Below are 17620 nucleotides of genomic sequence, written 5' to 3'. Positions count from 1 at the left end.
AGGCCTCCTGTGTGTGGAATAAATCTGTTGCCAGAAACACAAATGCTCATTTTTTCCAGTGCCATGAAAAATCAAAGCCACCTGTTACCCGGTGGGAATCAGGGCTTTGCCATCATTTCATGAGCCCTCAGTGTTCGCTATGTCCCCCAAAAGAACGGGGCGACATCCCAAACACTGCAGGGACAGATCCTGTGCATGCTGTAAACATTGTGAAACAATTTCAGGTAGAAAAGCCTTTAATTTTGAATCAAATGTCTCTAAAATGCGGTGTAAAAGGGGGGTTTTGTGCAAACAAAACTTTATTTCCAACTGCGACAGAGCAGTTGCTCCTTCCGTCCGGCAGAGGGCGGCAAACCGCCTCTGCGGGACGGAGGAGGCACAAAATGGACGCCTCCCAAGACCTCGCCAAAATGGCGGAGGTGGGGCGGAAGTTTACGTGTCACAAAACCCCGGTGTTACACCAGCGAAAGTCCCCAGGAGGGACGGCGTTTTCGCTCCGTGTTCAAACACCACACAAGAGGTCCGTTCCCGTCGACCTTTCCAACATGGCGGACGACGTGGTACGGAAGTCACGTCGACGGGCCCCGGTGTCACCCCATCAACAGGGTCGGGTAGGTACAACACCGGGGCAAGGTTCCGGGACCGCGTCTGGAGAGCTGGTAGCGTCCCGCGTCCCCATGGGAACGGGCGCGTGCTCTATGACGACAACAACATTAGCCCGGCTAGCGCTACCAAGCGATGCTACAGGGCGGATGTCGACGGTGTGTGGGATTCCCCATCTACGTCACGGGATTCCCCCACAGCCAATCGATCGGGACCCGACGGGGCAGGTGACGTCAGCAGCCCCCACCATCCCCACGAACCCTCTCGCTCGTTGCTTTTCCAAATGGAAAGAGTGCAGACCGAATCCTTGGGTGCTGCGCACCGTGTTAAAAGGATACAGGTTGCAATTTTCGAGCAAAACCTCCACTATCAGACAAAGTAGTGTTCTCCCACGCGTCGGGCCAAGCGGCCGTAACGCTGAGGGAAGAGGTTTCAGCTCTCCTGAGCAAGGGTGCAATCACAGAACTAACTCCGGATCAGAACCGTCTGGGTTTTTATTTGGAGCATTTCCTGGTGAAAAATAAACTTGCCACCTGCGTGGGGATATCCTTGGATTCCACCACGATGGTAGCACGCCTCTCTCAAGACAGGATGGCGAGCTTTTTGGCATGCGTGCGCTCCCTGCGCCTGGGGGCGTCGGGTCACGTACAGGACATGCATGCAAGCTGCGGGTCTCATGGCTTCGGCCATACACCTGATCCGGTTGGGCAGATTCCACATGAGACCTTTCCAGCGATGGATGAGGTCTCTGAGGATACCGCATTCCATGGGCTCACGGAAAGTGGTGGTGACATCACAATGTGTGAAGTCACTCGAACCTTGGACACAGGCGCCTTTCCTGTCCGAGGGAGTCAGGATGTGCCCAATAGTGTCGTGGAAAGTGATTACCACGGACGCCAGACTCTCAGGTTGGGGGGCTGTCCACGAGGGCTACCCAGCCCAGGGGTTGTGGGACTCCTCCCTGAGAGGTTTCCACATCAACTACCTGGAGCTGCTGGGAGTCTTCCTGGCTCTCAAGCATTTCGAGAGCCGCATCGTGGGGTGTCATGTCCTGGTCAGAACGGACAACACCACAACGATGTGTTATGTCAACAAACAAGGAGGCTTGAGGTCCCTTGTCCTAGACAGACTAGCGCGCAAGATGACGTTGTGGAGCATGCAACGTCTAGCCTCGCTGCGCGCCACCCATGTGCCGGGCCACCTGAACAGCGGGGCGGACCTGCTGTGCAGACAGGGGACCCGGTACAGGGACTGGTCACTGTGCCCGAGGGCAATAGATCTGATCTGGGCCCAGTTTGGCCGGGCACAAGTCGATCTGTTTGCATCAGCAGAGAACGCGAAGTGCTCGCGGTTCTTCTCGATGGGGCTCAAGGACCGGTCCTTGGGGGTAGACGATCTAGCACACGACTGGCCGAGCGTACTACTCTATGCATTTCCACCCCTGGACCTGATCCATCCAACACTGGAGAGAATCAGGGTCCGGGGCGGGATGGTCTTGCTGGTGGCACCAGCGTGGGGCTCTTGGAGGACGGAGATCTCTCCCCTCCTTTACGACAAGCCGTGGCCTCTCCCCCTGCTCAGGAACCTCCTGAGGCAAGGCGGGAACGAGGTGTTCCACGAGAACTCCAAGGCGCTGGACTTATAGGTTTACCCCGTGAGAGGTCGATTCTGAGTTCACTAGGGCTGCCCCCTGACGTGGTGGCCACCATTCAGCGGCCTCTACCAGGAGCCAGTACGAAGTTCGGTGGAACACGTTCGATACTTGGTGCCTGGGGCAGTCACCTCCGGTGGTGGCTTTTCAGGCCCCTGTGAGGAGCATTCTGATCTACCTGCAGGCCAGGTTGGATCACGATTTGGCTTACTCTACCATCAAGGTGTACCTGGAAGCTATCTCCGCTTGCCACGATGGGTTCGGTGGCGAGTCGGTGGGTAAGCACTCGCTGGTGCAACTGTTCATGGCTGGTGCTAAGCGTGCTAGGCCGGTGAATAGACCTTTGTTCCCGAAGTGGGACCTGAATGTGGTGCTGGAAGCACTATGCCGGCCCCCCTTCGGGGCCGGAGTTCTGCGTCACACAACCTTGATCCAATGGACATTGGAGTTCCGGGAGTCCTGTTTATGCTCTGTGTCTAATAAAACCTGGGTTACATACGTAACCCTGGGTTTTGTGAATGGTCTGTTACTTTGAGGATTTTCCTTTTGTGAGCTGCCTGACCAGGGGCCTGTTCCTCAAAAGGTGAATTAGAGCTAAAGCCTGGCTTTACCACCTATCCTGGCTTAATTTAGCCAGGATTAGGGCTGAATCGGTTCCTCAAAAGCTGAATTCGCTTGAAGATTAGTTTAGCCAGTTCACCCTGGGGCCTGTTCCTCAAAAGGTGAATAAACTAAGCCTGGACTTAAGCCAAATCCAGACTTGACAAAGTCGGGTCCATATAAGCCTCGTTTATTCCGTTCCTCAAAGCAAAGCCAGGCTGAAAAGGAGCGACTTTGTCGAGCTAGGCCTTGTCAAGCCAGGCTGTGTCGAGCCAGGATAATGAAGCCAAGCTTCACGTATTTCTATAAAAGACCATGAAAGTCGATAGCAGAATCCTTGAACTTGACCAATCATGGAGTCCAAAACCAGAGCGGCGTTCCTCTCTGTGGCTGAACAGCAGCATTGCAGCAGCTCATGGAATCATACAAGGAAGTGAAATGTATTATAAGCGAGAAAGGAAACGCGACCGCAATAAATAGATCCAGGGAGAAAGCGTGGCAAAGTATTGCAAGCACACACAGAGTGTGTGTGTGTGTGTGTGTGTGTGTGTGTGTGTGTGTGTGTGTGTGTGTGCGTGTGTGCGTGCGTGCGTGCGTGCGTGCGTGCGTGCGTGTGTGTGTGCGCGCGCGCGACGGGACGGGACGGCATCGGGACGCATGGGACGGGACGGGACGGGGGGTGTACCGCGACTGGGGGCCGCGACGGGATGAGCGGGGTACGGGGGTACGGGGGGGGGGGGGGGGTGGGGGGGGGGCGGGACACGCAATAAACCCACATTTGCAAGACCACTTTGGTAGAGGTTTGGGTTGTGTAGTTCATGATGTAACTCCAAAGGTGGACAAGAAATAAAAAATAATTTCTCCATTGACTAGAAATTGATAATTTAAATATGCTCCTCATTGACTTACATTCAGGGAAGAGGCTCTTTTAAACCCGTAAACAAAATTATATATATATATATATATAAAAATATAGACATTTTTTTTATAATATTAAAAAAAAATCTGTAATATTTTATCAAACATCTAACAACAATATGAACTATAGTGTTAACAGAGTGACAATGACATATCACGAGTCATTGTGAAACAATTATGATTCATGGTCACACTATTTCAGTAATATAATTAATTTGATTATATCTTATTGTATTTATTTCATTTTATTTGAACGCAAGGCCATTAAAATGCGTCCATATTCAAACACATGTGTTGAATTAACTGTGGAAAATCTTGAAGAACAAGGCACTGGATTAAGTAAGCTTGGCTGTTAGCCTGCTCCTGACCAGGCTAACTTCACAGCTAAATTGCCATGGTAACTAAGGTAGGATTGCTTCAATTCTCTTTTGAGGAATCGGGTCATGGCTAAACTTAGCCAGGGTGAACTGGCTAAACTAATCTTCAAGCTAATTCAACTTTTGAGGAACCGATTCAGCCCTAATCCTGGCTAAATTAAGCCAGGATAGGTGTTAAAGCCAGGCTTAAGCTCTAATTCCCTTTTGAGGAACAGGCCCCTGGCTAAGTTTAGCCATGACCCGATTCCTCAACAGAGAATTGAAGCAAGCCTACCTTGGTTACCATGGCAATTTAGCTGTGAAGTTAGCCTGGTCAGGAGCAGGCTAACAGCCAAGATTACTTAATCCAGTGCCTTTGTTCTTCAAGTTTGTCCACAGTTAATTCAACACATGTGTTTGTATATGGACTCATTTGAATGACCCTGCATTCAAATAAAATGAAATAAATACAATAAGATATAATCAAATTAATTATATTACTGAAATAGTGTGTGACCATGAATCATAATTGTTTCACAATGACTTATGTGATATGTCATTGTCACTCTGTTAACACTATAGTTCAAATTGTTGAGATGTTTGATAATATATTACAGATTGTTTTAAATATTATAAATATATATATATATATAGATATATATATATATTATTAGTATTAGTAATTATTAGTTACGGGTTTAAAAGAGCCTCTTCACTGAATGTAAGTGAGAAGCATATTTTAAATTATCAATTTCTAGTCAATGGAGAAATATGTTTTATTTCTTGTCCACCTTTGGAGTTACATCATGATGGCAAGGTAACTACACAACCCAAACCTCGACCAAAGTGGTCTTGCAAATGTGGGGTTATTGTGCGTCAACCCCTCCCCCCCCCCCCCCCCCCCCCCCCCACACCCCGTGCGTCCCGTCGCGGTCAACCCCCGTCCCCGGGCGTGCCGTTGCCCACCCGACCCCCGTCCCGTCGCAAGCACACACACACACACACACACACACACACACACACACACACACACACACACTTTGCCACGCTTTCTCCCTGGATCTATTTATTGCGGTCGCGTTTCCTTTATTGCTTTATACATTTTACTTCCTTATATGATTTCATGAGCTGCTGCAGTGCTGCTGTTCAGCCACAGAGAAGAACGCCGCTCTGGTTTTGGGCTCCATGATTGGTCAAGTTCAAGGATTCTGCTATCGACTTTCATGGTCTTTTATAGAAATACATGAAGCCTGGCTTCATTATCCTGGCTCGACACAGCCTGGCTTGACAAGGTCTAGCTCGACAAAGTCGCTCCTTTTCAGCCTGGCTTGGCGTTGGAGGAACGGAATAAACGAGGCTTATATGGACCCGACTTTGTCAAGCCTGGATTTGGTTTAAGGCCAGGCTTATTTAATTCACCTTTTGAGGAACAGGCCCCTGGTCAGTTGTGGTGCTCTTTCTCTACTTTGCACTTCATTTTGCAGGAACTTTATGAGCTCAGGCACTTTCCATTCACCATCAGTGTCCAGTGTGCATGTGTAGCCTAATGCCAGGTCATCTGGTATTAACTGCAACAATACAGGGCATAGCAGGCTGCCATATGTGTCACTGTGAACACCTAGGGATTCTAAACTGTGAATCTGGATTTCACATTCATCATAAAGAAATCTCAATGCTGCTATATCTGAGGATCTTTTCACAGGTGTCAAGGTTAGCAGTTTGGACATGTGTGCACTGACTACAATGTCCTTTCTTCCAAATCTGTTCTTAAGCAATTCAATTGCTGCATCATAATTACTATCTGTCAATGTCCTGCCACCGCTTTTGCTGCTGCTCCAATCAGGTAGGATTTCAGATAAGTGAACTTTTCCTTCTTACACAGCGCATCATTTGAATGGATAGCAGTGTCATATTGACTCCAGAATTCTTGCCATTGGCTTATTTCTCCATGAAACTTTTCAATCACTAATGTGGGCAGTTTGACAGTCTGTCTACTTTGTGAACGGTCAGAGCTCCCTGAGCTTGCACTTCCAGCACTCACTCGTCTACTCACAGACTCCAGGGCGTCCTGGCCCTTTTGGATCAGTATGCTCGCACGTGTTTTCCACGTAATTGCGGTCCTGATATTCCTGTGTGGCCTCTATTTCAGCCTCTAGTTCGTCCGACGGGGTCTCCACTTCAATCCCGTTGTCCAGTTCCGTTAATTGTCCTTCTTTCACGCAATGCAACAATGTCCATTTCCTCCTTGTTTGCTTCTTCCTCCATACGAGCCAGCAGCTTTGTTATTGAAGCACAGATTGCTCCCCGCTTTCTTCGCATACGTTCCATTGTGTCTCCGCCATTTTAGTAGTTAACTTCCAACTTCATAACATCAAAAAAATAATCCAAAAGATTTTCCGGGTTTCGGCACCAAAATGTAGTTAAAGTTCTTGAATAACGACACAAAAGTATGAATTAACAAAGTTTACTGATCTTAGTTAGCAGTAGGAAAAATATAGACAAGCGGTCGGTACAAACATGGCTTTGAAATAGTTACGTTTCGAATGAATGAATCAACGTGCTTTCAGCACAAACAACAACATCAATACTACCGGATGTGGCGAATATCAGAGTGTCATGTAACACGGAAAGAATAGCTTAGCACTTCCGGTGGTTCCTTCACAATAAGGGTTGCAACAATACACACAATATGCAATGAAATAATAATATGTGTTTCTTAAACTGTAAATTAGTATGTTCCTTTTTTAACCGTTTTAACTATTTATGAAATTACATTTATATGAAATAAATCACAACACTCCATAAAGCATACAGAAGCACAAAGTCCTCTAAAATCTCCTGGTAGATGCTGTGTTGACTCCAGTGTGAAGTTTTCACTGTCAGTGATGATTTTGGGTGCCATGTCATCTGGTGTTGGTCCACTGTGTTTTATCAAGTCCAGAGTCAACACAGCCATCTATCAGGATATTTTCAGATGTCTAAACAATAATAAAAATACATAATATCCAAGATATATCTGCATAGTAAACTTGCATCAAGAAGGGATAATGGGAGAGTGGAGTGCTATGGGTTAAGGTTGAGTCTAAGGAGGTGATGAGATCCAAACTGGGCAGCAGTGAGTATGTCTGGATGGGCTGCAGGGCCAAGATAATGATAGGGGAAACACTGTAGTGTCAGGTAGTGGAGACGTTGTGTTAGACAGTTAGACATTGATGCATTGTTGTTCTATTTCCTACAGAGTGAAACATGGAGGAGAAGATTGGCTTAAACCTCAACTCATTACAAAATGTGAGTATCTGTCTGTCTGTGTCAATATCACACATTAACATTTTATACACGGTTGGCCCTCCTGAAAACTCTTCAGTAGAGCTTCCAGGGAATTCAGGAGGTTTCTCTGCTCTTGGCCCGGTCCTTAACCCATTAAGACCTGGAAAGCCTATACGTTGTTATACTTTTAAAACCGGGAAAGCATCTGTGTCATTTTAGATGTTGCTATGGATATAGCAACATGAATCTTTTTTTTCTTTTCAGAAAACTAAGGTCATGTGGGTTGACAGAAACAATGGGCCTCATTCACTAATTTGTTCATAAATAACGTGTATATCCTGGTCATAAATAGCATATGTATATTGGGATAAGTCAATTCTGACGTGCGATTCATGAAAGAGGGTTCAGAGCCGTGTTTTGTGCGGATCACAGGTGTATCTCATTTGTGTTCTAAAGTCACTAGTGTGCTCCCGTGTAGATCCTTTGTATTGTTCCACGCCCCATTTAACACAGGCAAAGGCAACCAGAAATAACCCACGTGAAGAAAAAAAAACAGATCTGCAAAATTACAAACGAGTCAAGTCGCACCGCATTGACAACTTATCTGTTCTGTCTGGAAGTGAATCCCTCGATCGCACAATGGATCAGCTGAACGTTAATAAAGTAATGCTCTCATAATGAGAATAAGAAGTTACAACGTTTAACCCCACCACCAAATGGTTAATAGGTTAGGTTAATAAAACGTGGAAAGGATATTATAGAAGCCTTTTCTATTAAATAATGCTCACATTTGACTGAGGTAACATTTTGACGCTGGAATCCAGGAATGCAGAGTTAAGTTAAGTTAAATGGTTTACCATCATGAATGTGATGTTTAAAGCCTGGTGGATCTTCCTCAGACCTCAATATATCAAACATAACACAAATAGCCGATCTACAAGCTCACAAAGCACATCAGTGTGATGGGTTGTGAGTTTGTAGATTAGCTGTATTTTTAAGATAGCCGATCTAAAAGCTCACAAGGATCACATTGCGACACGTTGTGAGCTTGTAGTTTGGCATTGTTTAAAACAAAAAAATAGCCGATCTACAAGCTCAAAATGGGTAACATTGTGAGGGGTTCTGAATTTGTATTTCGGCTATATTTGAAAAAAAAAAAAACCTCAAGCACACAAAGTGTCACATCATAACGCATTGTGAGCTTGAAGATGATTTATAGTTAAAAAAAAATAGCTAATCTACAAGCTCACAACACCTCACATTGTGACATAATGTGTACTCTTAGATTAATTAATTCAATTAACACATCGGGTGCCAAACACGGTCTGAACCGTGTGTTTACTTAGTGGCGGTTCCGAAGCTTCGGTGCCGCTCACGGTCTGAACCGTGATTTCAGTCTTTTAGTTTTTTTCCGTTTTTCTCCGCGCGGGCGGGGCTAGAGCAGCTCTGGGAGCACCCATTGTAATCCTGCGAAGGAAGTGCCAGATCGCTCACCGGAAACACTTTTTTTCCCCCCATCCGCTTCCTGTCTATTTCCTACTTTGAAACGCCTATATCTCCGAATCTGTTTCCTGTGGGGAAAAACGGTCATGCGCGATGCGCGATCCCCCCCCCCCGTTGTAACCCGCGAGTGGAATGTTATGGTTCCAGCCTGTAGCCAGACTCATGGCAGAACATGAATCGATGCTTTTTTTTGCGTGGATTTGCTCGTCGCGCATGCGGAAGCGTTAAACAGCAAAGCGCAGTCAATGGGGAGAATGCTGGCACCCACGGTAAGTTGTTATGAAAAAATGCTGGCACCCGATGTGTTAATTAAATTGCCGATATGCAAGCGTTGTGAGCTTGTAGATCGGCTATTTTTCTAATACAAAACTAGCCGATCTATCAACTTACAACGAGTCGCATTGTGACAGGTTGTGAGCTTGCAGATTGGGTTGTGAAAAAATAGCCGATCTACAAGCTCACAATGCCTTGCATCATGACAGGCTGTGAGCGTGTAGATGTAAATACTGTAGTACAGAAAACATTTAAAACATATAATATACATAATAAATAGGAGATCTACAAGCTCACAACCCATCGTGACATGTTGTGAGCTTGTAAATCAGCTTGTAATTCCTCCATATTTCAAAAATAACTAAAATAGCCGATCTACAAGCTAGCAACGCTTCTCACCATTGTGCGAGGTGTTGCTAACTTGTAGATGCCGAATGTTTTCTATTTAACACAGTGGTTTCCAAACTGGGGGTCAGGACCCCCAGAGGGGTCCCCAAATTATTTTGGGGGGTCCCCAGATGATTAGCTTAATGTGTAACATTGTTTTATCTCTCAACAGTAAACAAACCAACATACAGTATAAGTGTATATAGGGTATTTGCACATTTATAAAGTTACAATATAAGGACTTTTAAGACCTTCTTAATACAAAATTGTCAAATATTATGCAAGAAAGAGGTGGAGGTGTATCTGGACTGGCCTGCAGGGACTCTGACTTTCTATAAAGGGTCCTCTGACTCACTGAAACACCTGTACACCTGTGTGTGTGTGTGTGTGTGTGTGTGTGTGTGTGTGTGTGTGTGTGTGTGTGTGTGTGTGTGTGTGTGTGTGTGTGTGTGTGCGTGTGTGCGTGCGTGCGTGCGTGTGTGTGGGGCATGCTGGGAGTAGGTGGTGTGAACACGGAGGTGAAGCACCGGTGAAACGCTAATGTTGTTCTTATAGCAACTTAAACACACCCGTCGTAACTACCGTCGTTAATGTAGTGATGTGCAGAATGATTTTGTGGAAAACTGTTTGGACAATGTGCCTGGTTTCGGCAATCAGAGTTACTTATAAACAAGCACTCCAAAGTGGGAGAGTTTACCAACAACAGTGGCTACCCCACGACCTGACACCGGACCCCCCGTTGGGTGTGGAGCAGCTGGAGCTAGCATCCACGGAGTTTTCCGAGCTGGTGAACCCCTTGACCGAGCAGCATTGGCTGGCCTTTCAAGTCAAAGAGAGAGCCTTCAGGAGCAGTTTGGTGAGCGAAATCCACCGTGTGAAACAACACTATGCTTCATCAGCAGACCCTGGGAGCTGGATCCATCTCATAAAGCTCTTGATCGGCATATTCTTTAATAATGGAGTATTTACATCTGAGAGCCACCGTGGGAAGTCTTTCGGTTTCCCCCTTCTGAAGTTTGTAGCGTGGGTGTCTGTGTAATGATGATTCAGTGTTCATTCTCGAGTTCGGCTGTACTTTTGACTACAGCTTAGAGGAAGCCTTCCTAACCAAAGTGCTAAAATATCATCAGCTAGAGCAGACCATCGCTCAGCTAGGCTATAGACGTATGTTTTTTATATTTGGTAGCCTATTGCACGTGCACAAGTTGGTTGTGAGGGGCCTTCAAATGGCCGGCCTCTCCAAAAGGAGGGCTAAACAATTAGCAAGGTACTGCTCAATATCAGCTATTATAGGAAGCCGCTCAATTTGGAGGAGGCGTTGTTTCATTTACCCATGATTGTTGTCTGCTGTGTTTGACAAGTATGCCAACATTATTGTATGTAACAATGTTCTGCCTTATATGCACTTTGTAACTGGCTGTTTTCCCATTATCTGACTGCACTGGCAGTGTTTATGTCCTTTATACAAGGCATTCTTATACTTCTGTTTATGTGGACATAAATAAATATTTCAAATGTGTTGTGTGTCAGTCAGTGAATGATGTATTTAATGTTTACTGTGTTGTTGTCAGGCAGAAACCTTATATCGGCTATTTTCAATTTTTAAAATGTTTAGTGGTAGTTTTTTTTAAATTTAGTGGTAGTTTTAGACTAATTTCCACCCGACAGCCACAATCTTCTTTGCTGCATCTTTGTCTCCGCCAGGCCGAAAGGCATGTGTTTTCCACCCCGTCTGTCCGTCCGTCCGTCCGTCCGTCCGTCCGTGTGTCCGTGTGTCCGTCCGTCTGTGACCAGCTAATCTCCGGCACCGTTGGCTTGATCGCAGCAAAACTGTGCACACACACTCCCTGGATGCCAATTCAGAACTTCTGCCCCAAATTTTTCTCATTGGCCATTTATAGCGCCACCAGGAGGCTGATTTGTGCAAAATATATTTTTTGACAGTACTACTACAGATTTTGTCCAAAAGTCACGCAAATTGGTACAGATTATCTCTAGTCATTAAACAAAACGGGTCTTTCAGATTTCTCATATTCCATCCTGATTGGCTAAAAAAAAATCACGTTGGCCTATTATAGCGCCACCAGGAGGCCACAATAGCCTACCTGACCTGGCGGAAACCTGTGCTCCGAGGAGCACTTTTTCTAGTTTTACATTGTAATGATTTTGAGTGAAAACAAACAAACAAATAAACAAACAGGCTGTGAGTTTGTAGATCAGCAACATAAAACAATATGATCTACAAGCTTACAACACCTAGCGTTGATAGCTTTATCGATATTGTAGATCTGTGTGTGTGTGTGTGCGTGTGCGTGTGCGTGCGTGCGTGCGTGCGTGCGTGCGTGTGTGTCAGTCAGTCAGTGAATGATGTATTTAATGTTTACTGATGTATTTAATGTTCACTGTGTTGTTTTTCTCATCAGATTTCCATCGTCTCACACCGGACACAAACACAGCACACAGCCTCCTCTTACTGTCTGAGAACAACAGAAAGGTGACACAGGGACAGGATCAATCATATCCTGAACATCCTGACAGGTTTGATGAATGGTCTCAGGTTCTGTGTACAGAGGGTCTGACTGGACGCTGTTACTGGGAGGTAGAGTGGAGTGGATGGGTTTCTATTGCAGTGACTTACATAGGAATCAGCAGGAAAGGATATGGTGACTGTAAGCTTGGATTCAATGACAAGTCCTGGACTTTGGACTGTAGAGATGGTCTCCATGCTAACAGTTACACTGTCAGACACAATAGTAAGGACACTGTCCTCCCTGTCAGTCCCTCTGGCTCCAACAGAGTATCAGTGGATTACAACAGTGAGGACAGTGAGGACAGTGAGGACAGTGCCAACAGAGTAGCAGTGGATTACAACAGTGAGGACAGTGAGGATAGTGCCAACAGAGTAGCAGTGTATCTGGACTGGCCTGCAGGGACTCTGACTTTCTATAAAGGGTCCTCTGACTCACTGACACACCTGTACACCTTCCAGAACACATTCACTGAACCTGTCTATGCTGGGTTCAGGTTATTCAGGGACTCCTCCTCCTCCTCAGTGTGTCTGTGTGAGCAGAGATAGAGTCTCTATGTGAGGCACGGTTACTCAACATGTTTGAGTGAGTCCAGGTTGTCATGGTTACCACTGTTACCACTTTGAGACTAGCTGAGTCTGACATCATGGACTCCATATCTGGGCATGAGTGACTCATCATGACATCACGGTGACATCATCATGATGATGTAATAAGTAGCACAGTGACAGTCACACATTAAAGCTCCTGTAGATTCAGTGTTTCTCTAACGTTGTCATGTCAAGGACCCCCGATGCATTTGACCTCTGACCCCTGACGACAACATTTGTGTCGTTGATGATGATAAATGATTAAATAAATGTATAGATACTAGAAGTATAGATGCTAGACGCGGCGTCCACTTGGCAGTGCCACATTACCGGCACCTCACAGTGTGAGAGAGAGTTTTGTGCTCCCCTAAATCCACGCCAGGCTATGAAAATACCCACTTGACAAACAGGTGACGTGCATGACCTCTGCAATGACCAAAACCCACTTTGTGATTACTCACACCTGGCATGGCAGACCTGTGAGCACGGACCTCTGACGTCACGCTCATGTCACACGACTCAGCCATAACCATAAAGGATGTGATGTCATGCTGTCGTGAGATTACGTCACACTGTCGTTGTGTCCATATTCGGGACGCAACGTACATACAACATACTGACAACCGACATGGCGCAGGATTCAAATTGTATTATAGATAATGAATAGATAAATGAATGATAAAATCCTAAAATAGCCGATCTACAAGCTCACAACGCGTCACATTACGACACATTGTGAGCTTGTAGATCGGGTATTTTCCAACAGCGAAGTAAATGATGGTTGAAGTGGTTATGCTGATTTTGATGTTGTATATATAATAATTTAGCTTAGGATCCCCTGGTCTCCCCTCAAGGACCCCGGGGGGCCCCTGCACCCCACTTTGAGAACCAGTCGTCTCTAAATCAGTTTAACCACGTTAACCTATTGATTTGCTATTTGAAAGTAGCAGACCTACAAGCTCACAACGTGTGCAATATAATATATTTTAGAAAATTATAATCTTGTATGGGGGTCCCTGGCACAAATGTGTTTAAATGGGGGTACATGGCACAAATATGTTCAAATGGGGGTCCGTGGCACAAATGTGTTCAAATGGGGGTCCCTGGCACAAATATGTTCAAATGGGGTTCTGTGGCACAAATACGTTCAAATGGGGGTCCCTGGCACATATGTTCCAATGGGGGTCCGTGGCACAAATATGTTCAAATGGGGGTCCCTGGCACAAATATGTTCAAATGGGGTCCCTGGCACAAATATGTTCAAATGGGGGTCCCTGGTCAAATCCAAATTAATGTCAAACTCTATAAAATGAGTCATCACCACAGGGAGCTTTAGATCTTAGATTAGATGATATAGAAGTGAACAAACCTCCACTCCATACATTTATAAATATGTATCATAAATACTGTCCATCAACACTGATGATGATGATGATGATGATGATGATGATGATGATGATGATGATGATGATGTAAATATCAGTGTTTTACTTGTGTCTCTTATGATAAAAACTCATATTTTATGTAATATTAGATTTTTTATATTTTGACACAATGAACCGAGAAAAACTGTATATTTGATTCTAACAGTAATAATATTGTTTCTTGTATACATAAACCTTTATACTTTAACCACCTGAACCCCATAATACTTTATTGACTAGGGTCCCCTAGGGTTCTGTAATTGGTCCCCTGCTTTTTCCCCCTCTACACCAGATCTCTTGGGTGAAAATAGCAGATCTACAAGCTATCTAATAGCTAAGATCTACGTCACAAAGTGACACATTGTGATCAGTGTTAATTTTGACAGCAAATTATAGTCTTATATTAGTCATTCTGAAATGTTTTCGTTTTAGTCTAGTTTTAGTTGACTAAATATCGTAAGATTTTAGTTGACTAAATCTACAGTTGATTTAGTCAACTAAAATGTAGTTTGGAGGGCCTTGATGGCGTCGTAATGCCTGATTTATACTTAGCTGTGTGCCGAAAATAGCCGATCTACAAGCTCACAACGTGTTTGTGATGCATTGTGAGATTGTTGATTGGCTATTTTCAGAGCGCAACACCCGAGCGCAACCAAAAATAAAATGATTTGTCTTTTAGTTCTACTGGATCTCTTCTCCACTAGTCCCTCCCTAACATTTTAGTCTAGTTTTTATTTGTTGATGAAATTGTCAATATATTTAGTCATAGTTTTCAGCATAGCATAGTTTTTATTTTGTTTTTATTTCGTTTTCGTCAGTGAAAAAAGGTAGTCGACAAAAATTTTTTTTGAAATAGTTTTAGTCGACAAATTTAACACTGATTGTGAGCTTGTACATTTGCTATTTTCAGTGGATTCTCATCTATTATGACATGTCCAGAATAGTGACTGTAGGGTTGATGTGTTCACTCTCTTGCTCTCCTACAGCTGTTAACATGTTGTAGGTTGACTTCATGTCATTGACTCTCATCTTGGACTTTGTCAATCACTCTGGATTCAAACATCTACTAAATGTGTTCATTAACTCAAATCAATCAGTGTTTATTCATTGATTCATTATTAGATCATTGTTTCCTCACTCAGCCCGTTATTGTTTTAATTGTATATCCATGTGATATTATTCTCATTCTTCACATGTTATTGTATGATCATGTGTAGAACTAATAATAGTTTAATAAATGTATTCTTGACAGTCTGTCATTGTTCCTGTGTATTGATATTCATAGTGTTGTCATGACAACATGGCCACAGCTCATTGTTCATGTATAATAACTACGTTGGATCTGTTGGAACAAAGTTTATTATTTTCCATTTCATGAAAAGTCAACACTGCTGATTACCTGCATTACACCTGCAGTAATCTGAATACCTGCATTACACCTGCAGTAATCTGATTACCTGCATTACACCTGCAGTAATCTGATTGCACTGCATTGCGCAGTATCCTGCCAGGGTGGAAGAGGACAGATATTGAACTAGAAAAAGTGCTCCTCGGAGCACAGGTCTCCGCCAGGTGTGGTAGGTTAGTGTGGGCCAGCAATGTTCAGAATTCGCCAATCAGGATGGAATATGAAAAATCACACCCTGTGTGAAGGAAGCGGTGCCTTTGATGAGTGGCCTCCTGGTGGCGCTATAATAGGGCGGGGCGGGGCTTCAGCAATCAATGCTCGTCCCAATTGGTGGTGTAAGTCCACATACCAAATTTGGACTTGCTGGCATGCTGCGAACTGGAGTTATAGCTGTTTAAAGCCCGTGCTCAAACGGACATCCGTGCTGAAACGGACAAACGGACAAACGGACAAACGGACAAACGGACAAACGGACATACGGACGGACACGGTCAAATGTAGAGCGGCTGGCACTGCTAAAAATTGGACGGAACCATCTTGATCACTTGACTATAGAGATAATGTGTACCGATTTGCATGATGTTTGGACACAATTTGTATGAGTAATATAAAAAAGAAAAGTGTTGCAAAAATCGGCCTCCTGGTGGCGCTATAATAGGGCAATGTTAAAAGGGTGGCATTTGTTTCTCAACGTAGTGCAAATATACGTGCAAAGTTTAACCGCAATCGGACGCTCATGATTTGCGGCATTTTGTTCAACGGGCCATTCCTACAAACTTTAGATGTCAATCTTAGCCAATCAGGATGGAATATAAAAAATCTAACAGATCCGTCTTGATCACATGACTATAGAGATCACGTGTACTGATTTGCGTAAAATTTGGATACAATCTTTAGGCTTAATAGCATTTTTTTTTTTTAAAAGCCGGCCTCCTGGTGGCGCTATAAAAGGTAAATGTGAAAAATGCAGGGCCAAAGTTTTTCCTTGGCCTCTAGAGAGTGTGCATACAAAGTTTTACACAGTTATCGGCCTGTGGCAACATCGGCCTGTGGCAACATCAACTGTGAGTCTGATGAAGGACCTAGGCATCAGCGGTCCTACGCCAGACCATCAAGGAATTATTTAGACTGGCAGAGCGGAGTAGCCAGCAGTACCGCGGGAAGTAGGGGTGCTGGGGGTGCGGCCGCCCTCCCCTCCCCCCAGGTACCAAAAAAAGATATTTTTTTTTTGATAATAAATCGGTAAAATCAGGCAAAAATAAGAATTAAAATATAGCAGCAATATAAGCAGCAATAATACGGGGCCAGTGAATGGAGAGAGAGAGAGAGAGAGAGAGAGAGAGAGAGAGAGAGAGAGAGAGAGAGAGAGAGAGAGAGAGAGAGAGAGAGAGAGACCCCCCTCTTTAAACAAATAGTGAATTTGGATGTCAAAGGAAATGGCCGGTCTCCTGCTGAGTCTTTGTCTGGCAGAGGAACGGTAAATCACTGGTTTGTGTGGTAAATAGACAGATTTTACAGTAATATTGTCAACTGTAAATTTCCAATGACATACAAAAACACCAGCAAACTGCGCGTTTGAGTGCAATTGCCCATAGTTGCCCATTAATCCCTCTTTTCATGCAGTGTACAGTGACCTACGGTGGACACACTCACCTGTTGACATCTGCAGGTGCTCGGCGGACCCTACTGGACCTGTTTCAACATCAGCAACAACAACACTGGACTGGATTTAAACTTCATGGGAAACTTGCATGCCCTTTGCTGATCACTGTTTCCAATGTTTTCCATTAATTTCTAAGGAACACTGCTACAGTACAAGCCAGGTTACAGACCCTTCCCACCAGAGTCAACCTTTCCCTCTGGTTTCCCTCCACCCATGTACCTCATTGTCTACTGTACATCACACCACAGGGCTTGTTACAGAAATCATGTCACACATTCTGAATGGCTGCTATGCCTATAAAGGGCCTTACATAGCACGCCATGACAGAATAGTTGATCTCATAACTAAGGACATATCTAAACATTTCACACCGTCAGTGAGAATGGGTTCCATGTTTCAACTCTATACTGAAAATCCTGAAATCTTTGCACATCTCTCTGCTAATACAC

The 17620-nt window shown here is 44.6% G+C and overlaps 1 protein-coding gene across 4 annotated transcripts in view; it reads left to right on the top strand.

The window, feature by feature from the left end:
- LOC311041319 (protein NLRC3-like) overlaps positions 1 to 15241 on the top strand; it is a 79785-nt gene extending 64544 nt beyond the window's left edge. For all 4 annotated transcript variants that reach the window (XM_084086221.1, XM_084086223.1, XM_084086222.1 and 1 more), the window contains 2 exons: positions 7367 to 7416; positions 11982 to 15241. The gene's annotated coding sequence lies outside the window, so the exon portion shown is untranslated. The remainder of the gene's footprint in view (positions 1 to 7366; positions 7417 to 11981) is intronic.
- The last annotated feature ends 2379 nt before the right edge of the window (positions 15242 to 17620 follow it).

The sequence above is a fragment of the Gymnoscopelus microlampas genome (genome assembly GCF_963454915.1).
Source record: "Gymnoscopelus microlampas genome assembly, contig: SCAFFOLD_112, whole genome shotgun sequence".
NCBI lineage: Eukaryota > Metazoa > Chordata > Actinopteri > Myctophiformes > Myctophidae > Gymnoscopelus > Gymnoscopelus microlampas.
Note: the sequence above shows the minus strand (reverse complement) of the source record. Positions and strands in the feature narration are given on the sequence as shown.